At 36.7% G+C, this 16810-nt stretch overlaps 1 protein-coding gene and 1 long non-coding RNA gene across 5 annotated transcripts in view; one reads left to right on the top strand and one right to left on the bottom strand.

Annotated features, from left to right (window-relative positions):
• The window catches only part of LOC127879926 (uncharacterized), a 54192-nt gene that overhangs the window by 20181 nt on the left and 17201 nt on the right, over positions 1–16810 (top strand). The window lies entirely within an intron of this gene.
• LOC127879932 (uncharacterized) lies at positions 3882–6844 on the bottom strand. Its single transcript, XR_008049355.1, has 3 exons — positions 6680–6844; positions 5846–5907; positions 3882–4170 (listed from the first exon to the last, which is right to left on the bottom strand). It is a non-coding gene; the product is annotated as an uncharacterized LOC127879932 (long non-coding RNA).

The following is a 16810-nucleotide window of genomic DNA, read 5'->3' as shown; positions in this document are numbered from 1 at the left end:
TTATTGTGCTCCTGTCATGATTGTGCACCAACATGTTATTGTGCTATCAGAGAATATTCAATATGCTATCTTGTATGTGCCATGTTATGTGAAAAATGGGTCCTATGCCATATGTGGCCAGTGAAACTCCAGACCAGCATGTACCACCATGCTGTTTCGTCTATCTCATTCTGTAGCAGCATGTTGTTTCATCGCTCTGTACCGCCATGCTGTTTTATCTCTGTACTGCCATGCTGTTTCATCTCTCTGTACCCAATTGCTGTAGAATCTTTCTGTACCGCCATGTTGTTTTTATCTCTCTGTACACCACGCTGTTTCATCTCTCTGTACCCCATGCTGTTTCATCTCTCTGTACCCCCATGCTGTTTCATCTCTATGTACCACTTTGCTGTTTCATCTCTCTGTACCCCTTGCTGTTTCATATCTCTGTACCGCCATGCTGTTTCATCTCTCTGTACCCCTTGCTGTTTCATCTCTCTGTACCCCTTGCTATTTTATCTCTCTATTCTCCCATGCAGTTTTATCTCTCTGTACCTAATTGCTGTTGAATCTTTCTGTACCACCATGCTGTTTCATCTGTGAACCCCATGCTGTTTCATCTCTCTGTACCACCATGGTGTTTTATCTCTATGTACCCCCATGCTGTTTCATCTCTCTATTCCCCTTCGCTTGTTCATCTCTCTATTCCCCCATGCTGTTTCATCTCTCTGTACCTTAAAAATGCTGTTGAATCTTTCTGTTCCGCCATGCTGTTTCATCTGTGTAACCCATGCTGTTTCATGTCTCTGTACCCCCTTTTTTATGCCCCTGGATCTATATAGATCTATATCTATAGATTGGGGGTATATTGTTTTTGTCCTGTCTGTCTGCCATTCTGTCCCAAAACTTTAACCTTGGTTAAAGTTTGATAACTTGCAATATTGAACCTAGCAACTTGATATTTACCATGCATGTGAATCTCTTGGAGCTGCTCATTTTGAGTGGTAAAATGTCAAAGTCATCCTTCAAGGTCAAAGGTCAAATATCATTGTATTTTTCTTTCCTATAACTTTAACCTTCGTTAATGTTTTATCATAACGTTTTAAATATTGAACACATCAACTTCATATTTTGCATGCATTTGTATCTCGTGGAGCTGCTCATTTTGAGTGGTGAAAGGTCATGGTCATCCTTCAAGGTCAAAGGTCAACAAAAAAATCATTTCTCCATTCAATCTCTTAATTACTTCTCGTTGAGATGCATATTTGAGTGGTGAAAGGTCAAAGTCAACCTTAAAGGTCAAAGGTCAATTGTATGGCTTCAAAGCGGCGAAGAATGGGGCATTGTGTTTCTGACAAACACATCTCTTGTTGTTTCATCTCCCTGTACCCCCTTTGTTGTTTTCATCTCTCTGTACCCCCATGGTGCTTCATCCCTCTGTACCCCATGCTGTTTCATCTCTCTGTACCCCATGCTGTTTCATCTCTCTGTACCACCATGCTGTTTCATCCCTCTGTACCCCATGCTGTTTCATCTCCCTGTACCCCATGCTGTTTCATCTCTCTGTACCCCATGCTGTTTCATAGCTCTGTACCACCATGCTGTTTCATCTCTCTGTACTACCATGCTCTTTCATCTCTCTGTTCCCCATGCTGTATTATCTTTCTGTACCACCATTCTGTTTTAACTCTCTGTACCCCATGCTGTTTCAACTCTCTGTACCCCATGCTGTTTCATCGCTTTGAATCACCTTGCTGTTTCCTCTCTCTGTACCTCATGCTGTTTTATCTTTCTGTACCACCATTCTGTTTCATCTCTCTGTATCCCATGCTGTTTCATCTCTCTGTACTCCTTGCTGTTTCATATCTCTGTACCCCATGCTGTTTCACCTTTCTGTATACCACCTTGTTTCATCTCTGTATACCACGTTGTTTCATCTCTCTGCTCACCATGCTGTTTCATTCTCTGTACAAACATTGTGTTTTATCTCTCTGTACCCCATGCTGTTTGACCTCTCTTTACCCCATGCTGTTTCATCGCTCTGTACTACCATGCTGTTTCATCTCTCTGTACACCATGCTGTTTAATCTCTCTGTACCGCCATGCTGTTTCATCTCTCTGTACCCCATTCTGTTATCTCTCTGTACCCCATGCTGTTTCATCTCTCTGTACGCCATGCTGTTTCATCTCTCTGCACCGCTATGCTGTTTCATCTCTCTGTACCCCATGCTCTTTCATCTCTCTGTACAAACATTGTGTTTTATCTCTCTGTACCCCATGCTGTTTGACCTCAATTTACCCCATGCTGTTTCATCGCTCTGTACTACCATGCTGTTTCATCTCACTGTACACCATGCTGTTTCATCTCTCTGTACCGCCATGCTGTTTCATCTATCTGCACCCCATGCTGTTTCATCTCTCTGCACCCCATGCTGTTTCATCTCCCTGTACCCCATGCTGTTTCATCTCACTGTTACCCATGCTGTTTCATCTCTCTTCACCACATGCTGTTTCATCTCTCTGTACACCATGCTGTTTCATCTCTCTGTATCCCATGGTGTTTTACCTCTCTGTACCCCATGCTGTTTTATCTCTCTGTACCCCATGCTGTTTCATATCTCTGTACACCATGCTGTCTCATCTCTCTGTACCGCCATGCTGTTTCATCTCTCTGTACCCCATGCTGTTTCATCTCTATGTACCCCATGCTGTTTTATCTCTCTGTACTACCATGCTGTTTCATCTCACTGTACACCATGCTGTTTCATTTCTCTGTACCCCATGCTGTTTCATCTCGCTGCACCCCATGCTGTTTCATCTCTCTGTACCCCATGCTGTTTCATCTCTCTGTATCTCATGCTGTTTGACCTCTCTGTACCCCATGCTGTTTCATCTCTCTGTACACCATGCTGTTTTATCTCTCTGTACCCCATGTTGTTTTACCTCTCTATACCCCATGCTGTTTTATCTCCCTGTACCCCATGCTGTTTCATCTCTCTGTTCCCCATGCTGTTTCATCTCCCTGTACCCCATGCTGTTTTATCTCTCTGTACTACCATGCTGTTTCATCTAACTGTACACCATGCTGTTTCATTTCTCTGTACCCCATGCTGTTTCATCTCGCTGCACCCCATGCTGTTTCATGTCTCTGTACCCCATGTTGTTTCATCTCTCTGTAACTCATGCTGTTTCATCTCTCTGTACACCATGCTGTTTTAACTCTCTGTACCCCATGTTGTTTTACCTCTCTATACCCCATGCTGTTTTATCTCCCTGTACCCCATTCTGTTTCATCTCTCTTTACACCATGCTGTTTCATCTCTCTGTACCGCCATGCTTTTTCATCTCTCTGTACCCCCTTGCTGTTTTATCTCTCTGTTCACCATGCTGTTCATTCTCTGTACACACATGGTGTTTTATCTCTCTGTACCCTATGCTGTTTTACTTCTCTGTACCACATGCGGTTTAATCTCTCTGTACCCCATGCTGTTTTATCTCTCTGTACCCCATGCTGTTACATCTCTCTGTACCCCATGCTGTTTCATCTCTCTGTCTGTACACCATGCTGTTTCATCTCTCTGTCTGTACACCATGCTGTTTCATCTCTGTACAGCCATGCTGTTTCATCTCTCTGTACACCAGCGATTTTCCTCCTTCTTTATAAAGTACCGGTAAACGGTACTTTCCCAATCGAACGAAAATTCCCAAATTCCCAAAACGGTACTTTCCCAATCGAGCGAAAATTCCCAAATTCCCAATCGGCATCTGGAAAAATCCCAATCAGCGTCCGAATTTTTTCTCAAAACGATAGAAAGTTTCGTAAAAAAACCAACTTTCGGCGAGCGAACAAAGAAAATCGTATAGTTGTGTGTAACCACGCGCTCGATTAATTTCGGGTTTTATGGTTACAATATACCAAAAGATTTCCTTAACAAATTCAATGTAAAATCAACAACTTCAACGAAAAATAAAGTCAAACTTTTGCGCGTAGACACCCCCATACCCATACCTTTTCTTAAAGAGCATGCCAGGCCGAATGGATTTAAACAATAAAAAAGATAGGTCATGCAGTATGTAAGAAAGAACTCGACGCGAATCAACGGTCACTGTTTTAAGGCCACCTTTTTACCGGCTGATCTCCAGTTGATGAGGGTTTCCCGCCATCTGTCAAAATCTCATGTAGTCTCCAACCTATAAGCAAAACACTGAATTTGTAGTATACAACAATGTTTTCCCCACCACATGCACACAGAAATATTCAAAAATAAAGTCATGGCAAGTGCACATACAGAGAATTGTGTCTTCAAATAAATGACGTTCCATTTTTTAGAGGGTATAGCATTGAACACCAAAATGATTTAGTATATTGTAACCTAAAGGAGAAATATTTTCTGATTAAAATGTGTTTTTCTTGCATATTATTATCTTCCTATTCATATTGCACCAATATATTAAGTTTGGCTGGATTATATGTCCATTTGGCCATTTTATATCATATTTTCACACGCTGGTGTTTTCCGTCCGAAGAAGGCGATTTTAGGCCTGTTGGAGCTTAAATGTCCCTTTAAGATTTAAAGCTGTTGTGTTCAATATCTGCAACAAAATACCAAAACAAACCAAATGGATAGGCACCTGGGGCTTATGCGGGGTGGGAAAAGAATGAATTTGTTAGATATTTTCACTCTAAGCAATTTTGATAATGTCTTTTTAGTGTTTTTTTTTTTAAATAACCCCAAAAATGTCAATTTCAAAGCAAAAAAAAATCCAATTTCATCCAAAACAATAAACAAATTAGTAAAAATGAAAGATCAAAGATACTTTGAAGTGTAGAAATCAATAAGCTTCCAATAACTTTTTGTTGCGCAACAATAAAAGTGTGAAATCTTGAAAGCGCCTTGTCGCTCGGAGCCCCTTTATTTACCAGCAGCCAATGATATATTTTAACACATAATGTCATGGGTGCCTTTAAACTGCAGCAGATGGCCAATATGCACTGCCAGCTCTCATTTAGAGGTTCAAGAGAATACAAAATTTTATATTTTGGGCAAGAAATAAGTACTTTTGACTATTTTTATGGTGGCAATCAGGTGAAAATGGAGGTTCATAACCGAGCGAAAGAAAAAATGCTCATGTTGGGGGTTTAGACCGGAAGGAAAGGTTAAAATGAACAAGATACATATATTTAGGCAAGCATTATAAGCTTAGCAATGAGGTTCCATGTACTAGCAGGGCCAGAAAGGAGCTCAGATCAATGTAGGCTTCCTGAAAGGGGTTTCTAGTACTTCTTCTGGACACACAGCTTCACGCAGAATTCTCAACACAACAAATATCATCGATCCATGTCACCTTTGTATGCAAAGACACGCGAATAAGGTCAATACTTCCCTTACATCACTGAATGAGAGAATCATGTACCAAATAAAAAACAAAACTGGTTGCTGAAAGTGCCAAATTTTGGCAAAAAGATCCCTCTTAGGTAAATGATGAAGGGGACACTTGCTACAACAATCCTATGTTTAAGTCCGACGCGACATCCTTTCAAGCCAGAACATTAACAGTAAGCGCTATTGTGAGAAAACAATACCAAACACAAGCTAATTGTAGGGTTACAAGTAGCAAATTAACTCAGCTGTACTGCATACATGCTCAGGAACAAGGATAAACCTGTTAAGTGCCAACTTCCGCTGCCAGCAAAGCACGAGCTTTACGTGTCGGGATGCGGAACTATAGATTCAAACTGAACGGGGAATTGCACAACGGCAAGGGTTTGAGTGACCACAAACCTGATTATGGCAGTATTTCACACCTTAAGCATCATTAATATGCTTATTTGCTTGTGTACATGATAATAATTTAGTATTATTACCTGTTTTGCCATCAATAACCCTTATGCAGTGGCCCTCGGCTTAGTCGCAGACATTCCTCTACCTGAAAAAGTCAAAATACCCAATTGAAATAGATATAAAATGAAAAAAACACATGCATTTATGTATTTTAAGTGTATTTATAAGAATAATATGTAGTGATAAAGCTTGTTATATTCATGATTGTACTAAATATGAAGGCTGGCTCAGCTAAGCATCTGCTGCACTGTCCAATCTGTAAAAATGTCCGCCATTCCATATCGGTGAAATGGGGCTCTGTTTGAATGTTAATGCTTTACGCACAAGCTATTGTTGCGTTACTGGATCACGGAGACCCAGGCGTTGAATTCTGACATCATGTAGTACATTAATGCTACACGGTCAACCAATATGCCTTTGAACTTAAGTTGGAAAGCAATTTAGCCCTTATTCGGCTATATAAGGGTGGAGGGTCAACTTGAAAAACAACTATTTTGGGTCAAATCATCTGAATTCATGCATTTAATGCACTTATAATCTTCTCTTTTGCTAAGAAATGACCAAAAATCAGCTTTACCAGTCATATTTTGCACTTGCAGATGATATTTCATTTTTACCTAAAGTTAGTTTAGGTTACAATATACCAAAAGATTTCCTTAACAAATTCAATGTAAAATCAACAACTTCAACGAAAAATAAAGTCAAACTTTTGCGCGTAGACACCCCCATACCCATACCTTTTCTTAAAGAGCATGCCAGGCCGAATGGATTTAAACAATAAAAAAGATAGGTCATGCAGTATGTAAGAAAGAACTCGACGCGAATCAACGGTCACTGTTTTAAGGCCACCTTTTTACCGGCTGATCTCCAGTTGATGAGGGTTTCCCGCCATCTGTCAAAATCTCATGTAGTCTCCAACCTATAAGCAAAACACTGAATTTGTAGTATACAACAATGTTTTCCCCACCACATGCACACAGAAATATTAAAAAATAAAGTCATGGCAAGTGCACATACAGAGAATTGTGTCTTCAAATAAATGACGTTCCATTTTTTAGAGGGTATAGCATTGAACACCAAAATGATTTAGTATATTGTAACCTTATTATTCAGCGCATTCAATCAATAGAGTTGTTACTGTTTCCGGCAATGTGTCACACCGGTCTCAATAACGTAGTGACGTCACCATTTATGTATAGAATGCTGTTTCCGGTTCTTTTGCCAGGCAGCCAGCGTACTGTTTTACGTCGGTTTGTAACCTTATCGTAGTTTGAAATGAGTCATAATAGCAAATATTATGCCAAAAAACCAATCGGAACCATCTATCACAGGACACATTGACAGCAATAATGATGCTGTGCAGGGAGGGATGCAAGCAACTGAGTGATGATCAAACATCAAAGATTGTTGAAATTTTCACAAAAATGAAAGAGAGAGACATTGCTTTAAAAGAGATTAAAACAACTAGTAATTGATTTGGTGTGTTCTTTATAATATTTTGTTATTTATATAAACTTTATAACTAAATGGTCATTAAGGCATGCCTGCAAATGATTATTTAAATGGGTATGCTCAATTAAGTATGAACTGTATGATGTATTCAATAAGACCCAAACTTCACGACGCGATTTTCCCAATTTCAGGATTTCACGACTCGATTTTTCCCAATTTTGAGGTTTTCACGACTCAATTTTTCCCAATCGGACCGGTACTGGTACTTTTCCCAATTGGACAAGGTAAATCGCTGGTTACACCATGCTGTTTCATCTCTGTACAGCCATGCTGTTTCATCTCTCTGTACACCATGCTTTTTCATCTCTCTGTACCCCATGCTGTTTCATCCCTCTGTACCACCATGCTGTTTCATCTCTCTGTACCTCTTGTTGTTTCATCTCTCTGTACCCCTTGCTGTTTAATCTCTCTGTACCGCCATGCTGTTTCATCTCTCTTTACACCATTCTGTTTTATCTTGCTGTAGCCCATGCTGTTTTATCTCCCTGTAACTCATGCTGTTTTATCTCTGTACCCCATGCTGTTTCCTCTCTCTGTACACCATGCTGTTTTATCTCTCTGTACACCATGCTGTTTTATCTCTGTACACCAGGCTGTTTTATCTCTCTGTACACCATGCTGTTTCATCTCTCTGTACACCATGATGTTTCATCTTTCTGAACCCCATGCTGTTTTATTTCTCTGTACACCATGCTGTTTTATCTCTCTGTACCCCATTATGTTTTATATCTCTGTACACCATGCTGTTTTATCTCTGTACCCCATGCTGTTTTATCTCTGTACACCATGCTGTTTCGTCTTTATGTACCCCATGCTGTTTTATCTCTCTGTACACCATGCTGTTTTATCTCTCTGTACTACCATGCTGTTTCATCTCTCCGTACCCCATGCTGTTTCATCTTTCTGTACCTCATGCTGTTTTATCTTTTTGAACACAATGCTGTTTTATCTCTCTGTACTACCATGCTGTTTCATCTCTTTGTACTACCATGCTGTTTCATCGCTCTGTACTACCATGCTTTTTCATCTCTCTGTACCCCATGCTGTTTTATCTCTCTGTACCCAGGGCCCTCAATCTATCAAATTCGGCGGCAGTCCCCCTCCTGAAAAGTATATTTTTTTCCCCAAAAAAACTGATTTTTCTCCCTCAGAAAAATAAAAAAATTCGCTGATTTATGGTTGAAAATTGACTCCAATATATCAAACTAGTATTTTGCCCTTTTTTTCACCCACTTTAATTTTATGTTTAATCCGACATTCATAATCCAGTTTTGACCAGATTGTCTGCTTTCATTGTACATCACTTTAACACCTGTGTACTGCGATAAACCACAGGTGGTTAGCGTGTGGCTATGATATTAATTAGTGAAAACATCATTTTGAATGATAAATAATCATATTATAACGAAAAATTAACTTTTATGAAAAAAAAAAATTTCACTATCAAATATATATATAACAAGGTATGCAACTCAAAATCACCCCAAAACGGGGTACATTGCTTTGAACAGCCATATCTTCATCAATTGTGCAGCGATTTTCACGATCTCGGTCTTATTCAACGCAGAAATGAATTTCCTTTCTGGAAATGTATATGTATTGCAGTATTTTTACAAACGCTGTGTCAACGTTTAAGAAATAACACGATACACAACTCGCATGACCCAGTTGACAGTGATCATGCTGTCTTTAAGACTGAAATTTTCACGGAGTAAAGGGCATCTTCTCTGCCAAGTTAATGTACCTCGATACCATAATTCAATAAAACGTATGAAAAAACATTACTACCGTGCTTGTCGTTTCATTATGAATCAAAACTAACTGTCCAGCGCCGTTTGAAACCTTTGTTTACATATATTTCAAGTGACCCATATTTTCAAAAACAAACGGTGTGCGTGCGGAGTTTTGTTACGGATGATTTCATTGGTCCAAAGCGAAGGTGTGTCTTGGTTCCCAGCTTCTACACGATCTCATTAGTAAACGTGGGAACCGAAGTTTCCCGCGGTATGTCAAATTTGTACACTACGCAGTTTGTGTATACTGATTTTAATTACATAATGGATTTAAATGGTGAACAAATCGATGCGTTAAACAAGGTAACAAACGGTCACAATGTTTTAATACTTGGCTCAGCAGGCACTGGTAAAACGCACTTAATTAAACAGATAGAAAAATAATTAACAAGAAATATCTTTTAAAAAGATATACGGCGTAAATAGTTTAATGAATGAGATCAAGTATAGCGAATGTCTTTTTCTGTGCAGTTCTTAGCTGCATCACACGCAGTACGGGATGTTACGGGGAGTTTTCGCGGCTTATTTTACATTATAACATATTGCTGGTCATAAACCTATAGATACAAAACAGAAAACCAAAAGAAGAATGGAAGTGAAATTTAAACATATGAGTCAACCGGCCACACGAGAAGTATCCGTATTTATAGGCGCGTTCTTCGAACAAACCTGTTTTAGTGGTTTGTCGGGCATTGCTATTTGATTCGATTATTAACAGTATCAATTATCATCGTGCTAATGCTTAAAGTGATATTATGGGCATTTTGCACTGTTGAATTGAGCTGAAAAGAATTAACAGGTCAAAATAGTTAGTTAAAATGTGGTTACTGATTAATTATCTGCAACTCACCTTGCTACCAGTTGTTTATAAAAATATATTTTATATTCGATATTCTGACGTGACCCACCCAGTCCTGTAAGCTGAAATGATCCGTAAAACAATTTCGTGTCTTTGTGTCGTATGAACAAATCTGCACTAAAACTAAATTTAGGTTCAACTCGTAAACGCATGATCAGTTGTCAAACGAAAGTACGGTTGATATTCAAATGCATTATTTTTCTCTTTCTGGTATATTGTTTTAGTATGATGATGCTGCTTTAATTAATATAAGTGTATATGAAGTAGAAACATCAAAAATAATCAACGGTTGCGATAGACACCTATAAACTGTTACATGCTCATAATATCACTTTAGTACATTAGGCAATATGGACGAATAATTATTGTTAAATTTATCAACAATAATATTTATCATTGTATTGTTGAAAACACATTAAGAATCTATTATTTACATACCATAATTATATTGCTGAATATCTTCATTTAACATATTTCTGGTCTAAAGAAAATTCCAGGTCACCTAGTTCACGGATAGCGTCTTTATTATATAACGATTATTTTACTGGCCGCCAACTCCGGTGATGACCTGTATATAAACTCTGAATGTCCGCGAATTGACCCGATATACCTCGCGGTTGAAATGCAATGCTTTAAAGTGAGGCCTCGCTTCCATTGCTCTTTATACTTTTACATGTTAACATGTTGACAGGAATAAGGAAGAAAGTACTAAATATGAGAACATAGCCTTTTAAGTATAAACGCTCTTGCGCTGGTAATACTCTGAAAATAAAAGGTGTTACGCACAAACTGTATTGATGTCGAGAATTGAGTGTAAAACTGTTCTATCTATTAAGCCTTTTCATTCGAGATAAAATTGTTTCATACAGTAAAACAGTGTTACAAAGACGCGGATATGTTTCCAATGTTCTGGTGGTATACTCAAATCAGCCAATGGAATAAATGAAGTGTATTCATTCGTACCTAGCCGCGGGAAATTTTATTGGAATTTTATTGGACACTTACAAAGGTCAGGCTAAGGTGAAAAGCTGGCTTATTCAGCTTACGCCGAAAAAAGAATAACAAAAATGTAGCAATAACAGCCACCACTGGAATAGCATCTGCTCTCTATGCAAATGCGATGACCATTCACAAATGGTCGGGAATAGGCGACGGTCGCTACAACACGGGTGAAGTCAAGAGCGTAGTCGAACATTATGCTGAATTCGCAATTGTAAGAGACAGACTGAAAACAACAGATGTACTTATAATTGACGAATGCTCAATGTTGAGCAAGAAGTTCTTCGAGTCATTAGACCAAGTTTGCCAAATTAGAAACCCGGATAAGTTGTTTGGTGGAATTCAACTAGTATAAAGTGGGGATTTTAAACAACTCCCCCCTGTTCCAAATCCCTTGTATGCTGAAGAAGGTGAATTTTGTTTTCAATCAGAATTATTTACAAAAGTGATACCCCACAGGATAATCCTTAGAGAAGTAGTAAGACAAAGCGAACCACATCTTATCAAGGCTATTAAAGAAGCTGCTGATGGTGAAATGTCAATTGATAGTATCAATTTCATTAAAACCCTAGAGAGACCATTGACAGACGCAAGTGACTGTGTAAAGCTGTTTTCTCGTAATGAAAAGGTTGATCAACACAATCGTGATTGTATACTTGAATACCCTGGAGAACTGTACGAGTTCAAGTCACACGATGACGGGGACAGACATTTTTTAGAAAAAATGATTGCACCAAAAATACTGTGGCTTAAAATTGGCTCACCAGTCATGCTGTTGAAAAATATATCAGATAAACTTGTAAATGGACTTCAAGGACATGTGCATAGCATCACAGACATGGGACCAGTGATAGAATTTACATCTCTGCAAACCAAATTACAGTTAGAAAAACACAGATTTGCAGGTAATTTATTTTTTGTTTGCTTATATATAAACAATAATATAATACATGACTATTGTTTACATTGCTTATCAATCTAGAATACATGGTTGATTATGTCTTAAACAGTTTAATTTAAAGTTATGAAAGAAGAAAGTTTAGATCAAAGATAAGATACAATACGATTTTTCACCTTGTAGATAGCTAAACAACTTAGTTACTTAATATTTAGTTTTCAGTCCATCGAAAAATGCAGAAGTTGCTGTACGCACTCAGTATCCAGTTAATCTGAGCTTTTCGATGACCATTCATAAATCTCAAGGATTAACTCTAAATAGGTGAGTAAATTTGTACATTTGCATGCAATCAAATACAATATTTGTTATTATTTAATATTACTGTGTAACTGGTCAAAATTTTACCTAAACATCAGTTACATTGTTACATTTCATTATTTATTGGTCACATGCTTAAAGTTTTATTGCATAATATGAGCATACCTATTAACATATGCCACTGGTAAAGTACCATTTAATAACATTCCATAACAAACCCAAAATTAATTCCATCCATTAATACAACAAACATGTGACATGTCTGTCACTGTCAAAGTATCACATACATTTACATATGATATATTCTTCAAAATTTGCTCAAAAATTCCCAATCTTAAGAATAAGCATAAATAATACCGGTATGTCATAAACAAAAGTTTACTTCTTTCTTTCAGTTAAAAATGCATACATTCTAAGATGTTATGTCCACAGTATTTTAATACATACTATACGTTATCCTTGTTTACAAATAAAAAGAATACCAAAATTCCCAATTGTGCATGTACTTTTTCCTGAAGAGATCAGAAAAAGACCCGTCCTTACATTACAGCTATTGATACACTACAGTGATAACAGACTTGGGTCCTATATTAGAACTTCTAAGAGAAAATTCAGTAAATTCTTAAATTTGTTTAAGTCATAGCCAGATGCATTAGTTTACTGGTAACTGTGCCTTACATAACATAATATATAAACAATAATATACATAATATTCGGAACAGTTTATTTTGTTTTCAATATTGTGAGTTGAAATTATTGGAATTAACGCAGTAAAATTAATCCCAAATGTTTATATTGGGAAGACTTTGTTTAATATTTCACTAAGAAGCTTTTATGATACCTGAACTTAACAATTATAACTATTTTCAACACAGTTTATCTAAGTATGGTATATTTGTAGATTGGAAGTGGACTGTCACCAAATATTCAAACCAGGACAACTTGGGGTTGCACTTGGCCGTGCTAAATCTTCAGAGGGACTGAGGGTAATCAATTTCGATCCAACCTGTAATGTAATTAGTCAGCCAGAAGTGGTACAACTCTTCATGAACCAGCCCTCAATTTTGGAACATGAAGACCTGAGCTGCTGTAGACCAGGATTAAAGGGGTAATTACATTTCAGTATTTTAATATATGTACACAATACAGGTACTTTAATCTAGCAAAGATTTTGTTGAATTTGAGATTAAATGTAGGGTTCATGATTATATTGGAAAAGGCAACACACACATTTAAGTTATGGAATATCAAACAGTAACAAATCAAATATGACAATAAACATAATAATACACAGTTAACACCAAAATGATATACATGTAATTGCAAAAATGTACTATGACATTCATAAATGTTGATTTCCAATTATGCTCAAAGAAAGTGGTGAAATGGTTTAAATATCAAAAAGTCAACATTTTTTACTAAAGCAGCATCTCTTCCTAAACCACCTGGTTATTTTTGCCAAAACTTGGCAGGAATGAAGCTTTTTCAAAGTTGTTAATGGCCCTTAAGTCAACATCAGACCTCCCCAGGGTGTCATTGTGTTTTCCTTTTATTTTTAATTTCTGTAGATTTCTTAAAATATGTTGTCTTTGAATACATAATTACTTGCGAATGATAATATTTATGAGAAAGAAAAATAATAATTTTAAAGCTACAGTATCAGGGCAATACACCTGGATTAAGTAATTAATGACCAACAGCTTGTAAACTACTGCTCAGGTGTAGAATGTAAACACTACCTTTTTAACTCTAACTCAGTATTATGTGAAGTTGGGATAAGACATCAATTTGGGAATAATTTGTGTTTTTTCAAAAGTGCATATTATGCAGTTTTATATGTTGTATTTATTTAGTTTGACAAATTATAATTAAAACAGATACTTGCATATATAATAGCATCATTTAAATTAATTTTACTGCAAAACTGGATTGTTTTTTTTTAATCCTCATGAAATGAAACTGTCCATGTGGTGCATGGACACAGTTTAACAATACAGTAAAAATGATGAAAATACAATCTTTGTTAATAAAAAAGTCATGGAAAATTGCTTATTAAGCTTGTAGTATAGATAAAATATTACAAAAATAAATTCATTTCATTAAATTAATAGTTTTATTTGAGAAAATCACCAAAATGATGTCCATTTATAGTTTGATGTCTTATTCCAAATTCACATAATACAGTGTTTTCTGGTCTTTTTCAATTAAGTCTTATTATTTAATGCCCTCTAAGAACGGCATATTAGTAACTTCTTAAAATATGCAGGCCAAGGTTGTATTTGTACTAGTGTGCCAGCATTGGTTTACAATTATAACATTAAATTTTAACTCTTTACCACTTATATAAGTATTTTTATGCATTTGTATTTCCTATGAAAGTTAAATTTAATTAAATACCTTTCTTACTAGATAAGTTTTAAAGGCTTCATTTCAAACTCTTTGATACTGATGAGCAGCAAACAGCATAAAACTTGAACAGACTGCGAGTTACTCGCAGACTGTTCTGGTTTTATGCTGTTTGCTCATAGCCATTTTCACTTAGCTTCTATGTGGGAAAGGGTAAAAACAGTATACTTGTCAGAGAAAATATATCTTAGTGTTTTATCAAATTTATCAAATGAAAAAATAAAATAAAATTATGCACATATTTATTAACATTACACTAGTATCAAATAAGAACTTAAATATTTCTCCAGTTGTTCACATGGCGAAACTTCCAACATATCAGAATACCGGTAGTAGTACATCTTAGTATAATATGAAGTTAAGTGGGTTTTTTATATAATGTGGCATGTACTATAAAGTGAAACTGCCAATTAACCGTTTGCATGCTGGGAAATTTGTCGTCTGCTAAAATGTCGTCTGCTTAATTTCTAAAATTAGCATTTTCTTCGATTTTTTTCAAAAATTATCAGAATAGCAAACAGTTTGGATCCTGATGAGACGCCATGTTCTGTGGCGTCTCATCTGGATCCAAACTGTTTGCAAAGGCCTTCAAAATTCGGTTCCCGCACTGAAAGGGTTAAGACAATCATTGTATTATGGATTGAAACATTCTTGGAAAATAAATATCTGACAAATCTGGTCAAAATTTACACAGAACATGATCTTTACATTCTGATCACTTTTACTTTGCTTTTTTCATGGGATGTTGTTTTCATACTGATATTAGAAGTACCTTTTCTTAGTGCTAAATTGTAAGGTATAGCTGTAGCACGATTTTTGCCAGCATTTGCCTTTTGAGAAATAATTCCCTGACCAATCACAATGCTATTGAGTGCTTTTCTATACTGCATTGCATTAGGGTTAGAATTAGCTCCATGGTATGTGGATCTCTGTTGATTAAATGTATTTTCTACAACATCCGAGTTAATTAATCCTGGTGTAATATACACTAGAGATTTCATGCCGAGATACACTTTACATAGATCTATCATCCCCAGTATACAAGACTGTATGTCTTCATGACATTGAATAGACATTATTTGTTTATTCCTTTCAACAGACTTTAATGAAGAATTATTCAATGAGGCAGTTTTCCAATCATCAAAGAAATTTGCAACACTCAACAAGTCATGCAATCGTGTATCATTCATTTGCTTTACAGGACGCATGTCTCTAAAAAAACTGACAAGTTTACTGATGTACCTTAGAAGTTCAATTGCCCCATTTAAAACTACACCTTTAGAACCTAAATGTGTTTGATACTGAATCATAAGGTTAAGCATATCTGAATTGAGAACTTCATCCGCTAAATGATTCCGCATTTTTGATTGTGTGGACGGAAAAAAATGTTCATTGGATAATTTTCTGCGGATTTGCAATGCATTTCCTTTGTCCCAATGGTAACAATCAATGAACATTTGCCACTGTATAGTGTCACTTGTTGTCAAAGTAAGGAGTCGTGTTGAAGATTTGCATATCCCACTTTTTAGCAGATTATTTCTTATTTTTTTGATGACATGAGAACTGTCCATTATGAAAATCATGCTGGAAAATGAACAAGGGCTTAAAGCAACAAAATTTGAATTGAGGTTATTTATGTGCATAAATGTGCGGTTGCACTGGGCCCCATCCATGCATGGGTACAAGACGTTAAAGCCGAACATTCTTAAGAGATCCACTGCCTCCCAGAATAAGGGGTATAGCTCAGGTGCCTGAATTCCCCCTGACACAAAATGTGCAACAGGAAATCTGAACCCTGTTACACCTAGAAAGACAAGCTGTAAAGCATGGGACCCCAAACTCTTCTCATTTTTTCCTTTCCTCAATGTGTTTGACATATTTCCTTCTTCCCCAAGATCCACTAGACCAATTAACTCAATGACATCCCCATTTTTACAAAGTTGTACATCAGATTGAATTGACATTTCGTCAAATATCAGACCACCATAGAACCCTTCTGGAGGAAGTTTTTGCCTGGTGGCCTCTTCAAGCATCCATGTAAAGATGTTTCTGTCAAAACCCACATTCTGTTTGACAATATTTTTGCAATGGATAAGTGTAGATTTAGATGGAAGTAATAGGTAACCACTTTGCCTAAAAGATTCATAAGAATGTGGACTTCTGCAGTACCATTGGAGGCAAATGGATATCATTTCTTCAGTCC

This window comes from Dreissena polymorpha, chromosome 4 (genome assembly GCF_020536995.1).
Source record: "Dreissena polymorpha isolate Duluth1 chromosome 4, UMN_Dpol_1.0, whole genome shotgun sequence".
Taxonomy (NCBI): domain Eukaryota; kingdom Metazoa; phylum Mollusca; class Bivalvia; order Myida; family Dreissenidae; genus Dreissena; species Dreissena polymorpha.
The sequence above is the reverse complement of the archived record's forward strand: the minus strand, read 5'-3'. Positions and strand labels throughout refer to the sequence as shown.